This window comes from Falco punctatus (assembly GCF_963210335.1).
Source record: "Falco punctatus genome assembly, chromosome: 18".
In the NCBI taxonomy this organism is placed as follows: Eukaryota; Metazoa; Chordata; class Aves; order Falconiformes; family Falconidae; genus Falco; species Falco punctatus.
Window position 1 is genome coordinate 5596068 of NC_137598.1, and position 7469 is coordinate 5603536.

At 51.3% G+C, this 7469-nt stretch overlaps 1 protein-coding gene across 1 annotated transcript in view; it reads left to right on the plus strand.

Annotated features, from left to right (window-relative positions):
* The window catches only part of LOC308055291 (uncharacterized protein), a 29507-nt gene extending 23617 nt beyond the window's left edge, over positions 1 to 5890 (plus strand). Inside the window, exon 3 of the mRNA XM_080369101.1 lies at positions 1047 to 5890. The gene's annotated coding sequence lies outside the window, so the exon portion shown is untranslated. The remainder of the gene's footprint in view (positions 1 to 1046) is intronic.
* The last annotated feature ends 1579 nt before the right edge of the window (positions 5891 to 7469 follow it).

A 7469-nucleotide genomic window follows, 5' to 3' on the forward strand; every position in this document is an offset into this window, starting at 1 on the left:
CCTGCCCCAAAACACCGAGTGCTGCTCTGGAAGGGGCATCATGCCAACGCGACGCTGGGTGATCTGAGGGGAAAAGGTGGGAGCGGCGAAGCAGCGAAGGAGGCTGGGCTTGGGACTGGGTTTTGAGCACGGTGGCTGGGGAGATGCTGCCCACACGGTGGCAAGAAGAGGCAGCATTAAGAGGTTTGTTGTCCATCATCCTTGGCACCTGCCTCTGCTGTGCCCACAGCTCCAGCTGAATGCTTTTTCAAAATTCATTTTGGGTGAGAAAATTACCCTTTGCTGACCCATCTCCATGGACGTGACCTCTCTGACCAAAGGAAAAGCTGCACAACCCTACAAGCCATCAGAGATTCCACACCAGGGAGAGACACAGGGACATCGGGGACTGAGCAGAGGAGGGGTTTTTGGGGTGGGTAGTGGTGGGTGGGCTAGCAGGGGACCCGCTCGCTCCCACAGCTTCTCCATTTCCCATTCAGCTCAGTGGAGGGACACGAGGTCCAGCGAAGCTGACATTTTTTGTCCCGACTGAAGCCAGAAACGTCCCATCATTGTTGGGGACAAGGGTGTCACAGCAGCAACACATCTCCCAGATTTTTTTTAACTACTCGGGGTTTAAAAACCTGCCTAAAGACCCCAACGGAGTGGCCAAGCCCTTCGTGTGATGTTCAGCTCCCAGCTCTGAAGCACCTCCAGACCCAAGCTCCCTGGAAAAGCTTCCCTGCTCTGCAGATGGATGCACAGGGTGTGTTTTCAAAATTAAAAAAAAACATTTTTTAAATGTAATTATCTTGCCCTAAGTCCTGGCTGCAGCTGGCAGTTCCTCAAGCTCCACTTCTCTGTAGCATCCTCAAAATCGACAGCGCTGAACATGTTTTCAGGGAATGTTCTCCCACAGTGGCCACCAAACCAGGGTCTTTTGGAGGCCCATCACCCACACGTGGCACATCCAAGGGGCATCCACAGCTTGATGGGCTGAATCCATCAGGATATGATGCTGGAGCTCTCTTCCCAGGTTATCCCATGTATTTCCCATTTCTCCCCAGCTGCATCACCTGCTTGGAGAAGATCTTTGGGATGTTTTACCCGAGCTCCAAGTGACGGGCAACCTGATGACCTCCAAGTCCACACTTGCCTCTGGCAGAAGCTGCTTTTTGTTCTCCACATATCACCAAAACAAAATACCTTATTGCTGCGCCTTCCTGAGCATTTTTTGTTTATTTCTTCAAAATCTGGTTTTGAAAAGTACCTCTGGAACAAGGGAAATGTATTATTATGGTAATTGTCTTGTGCTAATTATACTTATTACTATAATAACCGTTTTGTTGTCACACAAATAAAGTGGATTACATCATTTGTAAGTGCCAGAGGCAAGTGATGGCTCTGCAGCAGTGAGCAGGCGAGTTATGCGGGTTTTCTCCCTGGGCTTGGGTGAGATGGTGCCCAGCAAAGACACCTCCAACCTGGGATCCACAGGGAGCTGGCGGATCTGTTTGATGGGGAGGATGGAGCCTCTGCGGAAGCAGAGCTGTTTGTAGGGACATGGAGAGGCAGATGATGAAGGCAAGGAGAGGCGAGCTGTCGTTGCTGTGACACTGCCTTTCTGCTGGCCTTGTCCACCTCCCTCATCCTTGGAAAGATCTGGGGCACTATCAGGGACATGATTGCAAAAGCACCTACTATCTCATCCACCTCACGGTTGCTTGAGTAGATGGTGAATGAGATGCCACCTCTCCTCTGCGCTCACCGCTGCACACATTGCGCGGCTGCCCGGGACTGGGGATCCCATGGCCACAGCTCCTCCGGAAAATCCCAGACGCGGTGCCAGGGCCGCGGGTCTCCTCTCCCACCCAGCCCCTTTCCTCACCCAAAGCCGGGAGCTGCGAATGCCTCGGCATGTTGCAGCAAGCCGGCTTTGCCTGCATTACCTACGTGACTGTTTCAGGAGGATGCCGACGGCCAAGCCGGGCCATGCCCACATGCGCCATTCTGCCGACCATGGGATTTGGGTCTCGCATGGCTTTGGGGGCAAGTTTTGCCCGGCTGCCTTCAACTTTGCACCCACAACCAGCCAGCCATCCCCCGGTGCAACCCCACATCACCCCGCCCTTTCACTTCATCCTCCCCTTCCAGCCTCATCACCTACATAAAAAAACCACCAAGCCCCAAAACCACCAGGTCCTGATTTTCCAGGGTATTCGGTAAAAGCAGGTGTTTTGCCTTTTTTTCTGTGTGTGCGCACATGTGCGTGTGTCTCTCGCCTCCTCTCTCGCGCTGATGGGCCCCTGGAGCTTATTTTACACGAAAGCAACACAGGTTGATGTATTTTTAAATGGCTTGATTTTATCACCCTGCTTAATGATTTGTCGCGTTATTTATTAGACAGTGTGATATCCAGAGGGATTCATCGCATTAACGTATAAATAATGTGGCAAATAGTTCAATAGAGCCATAAAAAAGGGGATTTAGAAATAAATTGACCTATGTTTGCTACATGTAAACGAAGGTGGTGAATGATAATGTGTGTCATGCCCTTAAGCGTGAAAAATGGGGGCCAAGAATAAATCAGTAAGTTTCTAGTGGGCAAAACTGCAAAGCAAAAAGAAAAATCCCAAAGTCTTGAGGTTTTTACCCATCTTGTGTCCCCTGCTCCAGCCACGGCAGTGTTTGATGTGGCCATACATCTCCCGTGGGCTCGGAGACGCTGCTTAGCCTCTTGCCGCGAAGGCACGTGGAGCTCTGTCCCTGCCAGGAGCTTTGCAGGATCTGGCACGGAGCCGAAACATGCTCTCACCTACACAATAAATAAGACCCCACATCCTTATCGACACCCTGCAACGCTGATTAAAGCAATAACCCAACCACTCCGCTTTCCCACGCTGAGTTATGAGTTCACAATATCGCCTGATGTTGGGCAATAATTATTTTTGAATATGTTTTTCCATCCCCTGAATAAAACCCCTTCCACCATGGCAGAGTCGGAGAACTTTTCCTTCTACTGTGGGGGCCAAATCCAGCACCAGGGTCATCCGAAATCCCACAGATCTGCCGAGCCACCAGCCACAATCCGCGCCCAGCTTTGGCACCGTTGCCTGCCAGAACGATATCTGATCTCGGCATTGGTGCCAAATGATTTTATTCTGCAGCTGTAAGACAGATCACTGTTTTTTTCTCTTTTACAACGTGCTATGGTTTAATTATTTAACACCATGGGGGTACATGAGATGACACAGACAGTTGTGAGGGAGAGCGCGCCAAGCTAATTGATGGATGAGCTTGATGAAGGATGGATCACGGTGCCAAGCAGAAAAGGAAAAGGGAATTTTCTACTGGTGTTGCGAGGCACAGCCAGGAGAGCGGGAGAGAAGAGCTGGGCACTCTCAGGTGGATCTCAGCCCCCACCCCCAAACCTCTTGGTTGCTGGCACCAGCCTAACTCAGACCATGCATGATAGCTGGGGTAATTGCAAATGTTGGAGATCTCCACTTTGAAACGCTGAGGTTTGCAAGCTCCAGGCTCAATTTTCAAAGTTATGCAAAATTAAAGCATGAAAAACCCCTGCGAATTCCACCCCAGGAGCCTCCAGCACAGCCCAAGTATCCCGGGGCTGCCAGAATTTCACATCAGACCCCCGGCCAGAGCCCGGCTCTTCTCTGTGCCCGGTGCTGGCTGCAAAACCAGGGCTCCAGCTTTGGCCTCGCTCCCTCTGCCCTTGCCAGCACAGCAGGATCTGAGGCTCTAAGCCGGTGAGTCAAACTCACCTCCTCCTCCTCTACCATCTCCGCTTTGCACGCACAGAACTGGCATTGCTCATGGCCATGGGCTGGGAACAGCCCCTGGCTCCTGGTTCCAATGCCTGTGCCTCAGTTTCCCCTGCTCCAGCCCATGAACCCACTGCTGAAGGGCACGAAGAGCCTATGAATAAGAAGAAATTAATGTTATTCGCACTTCAGAAGAGCTTAAGAGTTGGGCAACCAAATCTGCCCCTTTTTTTGCCAACACAGCTCTGTACAGGGGGGTTATTGTCTCCCAGCCACGTTTCTGGCTCTCACGGAAGTTAACACCAGCACTGAAGTTCGCCCCCCAGCTTTGGCATCTTGGGCTCCTTTGCAGCATATTTATTAATCTTGCTCATGGGATGGGTTTTCCAGCAGGTAAATGCATCCACTAGGCAAACATTTCTTTCCTTTTTCCCCGTTTCCTAGCTGCCTCTGGCTTTGTCCAGCTCTCGGAGAAAAACAACCCTCAGTGGCTAAACCTTCCCAAAACCTGGAATCAGCTTGGAGATCTCTTCCAGGAGAAGGAGGACAAGATCTTCCAGCTTCCTTCACAAGGAATAAACACTCATTTTAGTAGCCAATTTGATTCACTTTTCAAGGAACAGGTTTTCATGCTTTGTGCATTTATTTCCTAATTTTATTATGCCATTTAATTAGATCATGCACATTGGTTTTATTGTTAAAACATGTCCTTGTTTTCTTTATAACTGGATTTCATGGCACTACAGGGACATTTAGGAAAATATCACATTCCAGCATCGACCGTCGAAATCAGACCTAGATCTGAACGGTGCTGCCGGGTCGTAAATCTAGTCACAGATGGAAAAAGCGGAATATTATTCACAGCATGCGGAGCGCCAGCGGTTCCAGGAAGGGACGCACACCCCCTCTGAGCCCTTAAATTACAGCCCGAGGAGGGACGAAGCAGAGCAGCAGCTCCATTGGAAGGACACTGAGAAGTTGTTTGCAGGATTCCTTTTTATGGGCTGACAACGGTTGGGGCTGGCCCCCCAAGACACCCTGTTTCATGACACCACGGATGCTACCGAGCTCACCCTCTCCCCCATCCAGCACTCCCCAAAAGCTTTCTGCTTGCTCCGGGTTTCCTTTGAGATCCTCTCCTGCCGAGGAGCTTTTTCCCACGTCCCTTGCAAAACCCATGTGCGACCCAACCGGGTTGGATTAATGTGGTTTTTAAGGGGAGTTGGGGAGGAAGGGAGACTGTTCTCGCCGTGGGTCAGAGCAGATGGCTGGAAGAAATGAGGAATGGTTCTGGGAACTGCCCTGGGGATGCCTGAGAAAGGGGAAGAAAAAAAAGAGAAATCCACACAACTTAAGACACTTGATCAGATGTTTGGAGGTTGACTACAGGAAACTGAGACCCTGGGGCTTTATCTCCGGGTTCCTGAGGGCTGGAGACTAGCAGGGGGCTGAAAGGGAGCTGGCTGCAAGCAGAAATCAATTAGTGCTGGGGAGAACTTGAGCCGGTTCAGACGGATTCGTTTGGAGAAGGCACGCAGCGAGCTGGGCTGGGCCGAGCTGCAAATCATCGCCACGCCGAGAGGCACCGGCAGGTCCTCACTGGGCTGGGACTCAGCAGCCCTGCGGCTGTAATTCATGGCAGAGCGGGTGTCCCGGTCCCATCCTGCTCCCTTTCCTGGCTGTGGACCATGAGGTGGAGGAGCTGCGACCTCAGCTTGCTCCTGTTGGGCACCTAAAGGTCTGGCTGATGGGTGCAGTTTGGGGTGGTCCCCCTTGGATGGGGTGCTGTGCAAGGCGATGCCCTTGAGCACACTGAAACCAGCCCCGCTTTGGTGGCCACATCAGGTGAGAGGAGCTTTGGGGCAGTTGCTGGATGCTGGGAGAACTCAGGTTCTTCTTTCTTCCCAGCTGCCAGCACCCAAGGAGACATCACAAAAACACAAGGGCAACCAGGTCTGGCAGACCCAGCAGAGCAAAGCAGAAGACGTGTAGTAGATGCTGGATGGATCTAGAGGGGAAAGAAGACCCTGGGGAGGTGACTACTCACCAGGAAAACACCCCGGGGAAATCGCATCCCCTTTCAAAGTCAGACGTGATCCCCAAGGGAGAGGGTTCACCCCATGCTCTGACAGGGATCCATCCACCCCATGCAGACAGGGAGCACAGTCAAGTGGCTAAAGCACTGCTTTCCCTGCAGATCTTTCTCCAGATGGCCCACTGCATCACCTGGGGCTACGCAAAAGTTTCTTGTTTTAGTCTTTGACCCCATCCTGGTGCCTTTCGCCTCTTGGAGCCTGAAGAATCGGAGCCTGAGCTTGGACATGGCACATGGCATCAGCACCTCCAGCCAAGGTGCTTGATCCCTCCTAATACCCTTCATTCCCTGCAATACCCCGGCAGGGTCTCACTGCGTCCCCCCTGACACAGGGCCCTTCGCCGCAGCCTTGCCCTCGCCCCTGCTGCCGGCTCATGCCAAGAACGGGCAGCTCATGGCGTCCACCGGCCCTGGGGAGCAGCCCCCAGCCCCGACCACCGCGTCCTTTTGCATCTGCCCAGCCATGGCTTTTACAGCCCGGTGTAAACCCAGTGGCTCAGGACGTGTCAGCCCTGATTTATATCAGCATAAACAGCAAAAAAGCCCCCGCCGAGGCGCAGGTACTGAGCTCCGTTACACTGGCAGCAGGCTGCAGGCACCCGCAGCAGCGTCGGTTCAGCTCCAGCCAAGCTGAATTTGGCCCGACTTGTTTAAAATTCCTTTCTCTGCACACGAAACCATTTTCTGTGAAGTTTAGCCTTGGGGAGATTTATTTCCTTGTTAGCTCAAGATTTTCCTATTAGCCCATCTCAAAGAAACATGGCTGCATTTTCTCCAGTGCACCAGCTGTTGTGCGAGATGCAGGTACATATTACAGCCGTCATTAAACGGCCTGTCATTCCTAGCTTTCTAATTACCGTATGAATAGAGAGTAGCACGAACAGAGCGGCCGATTGTTCCACTGTGACTTACAAGGGGAATCAAAAATGGAAGATGCAGCCATCGCGCTTGGGTTTTTTCCCTTCCAAATCTAATTGACAAGGAAATTCGGGTTGGCTTTGGCTGCAAGCGTAGTGCCGTACCTTGTTTTTGGAGATGGTTTTGTAAAAGGAAAAGCCCTCGGTGTGTTTCCAGTCTCCCCTCTCCTCCTGCCTACTTTGGATGGCTTTGAACATGTAATTTAGCAAAGCAGCACAACATAAAATGAGGGAGGACAAACATATGGTAAAGTAGATGCAGGGAATATTCCAATAAGCAGTAATATACTGCAAAGATGTGTCCTGGTTGCAGTCAGCAGGGTTTTTTTTTTTTGCAGTAATAGCTCCCTCCTTTGTTGCAGGAAGTCATGGTTTAGTTTTGCAGAGAAATTATCTTTTCCAAGCTCTTTTCTGTGGGAAAAAAAAAAAAAAAAAATCAGCATCGCTGCGCTGGGGTCACAAAGAGCCCATCGGCGGGTGGCAGTGTGTTTAGCATCCAGACACCCTTGATTTGCAGCACCTATTACTGCCATTTTATAGACTGGGAAAGAAATAAAAATAAAAATACAACAAAAGACGGCGCAGAGGTACCAAAGGCTGGTCCTGGAAAAGGGAGAGGTTAAGTTCTGCTCAAAATGTGATCCAAAAATGAGGTGAGAGCCAGCCAGCACACGGGTTCATGGCACAGGGGAGATG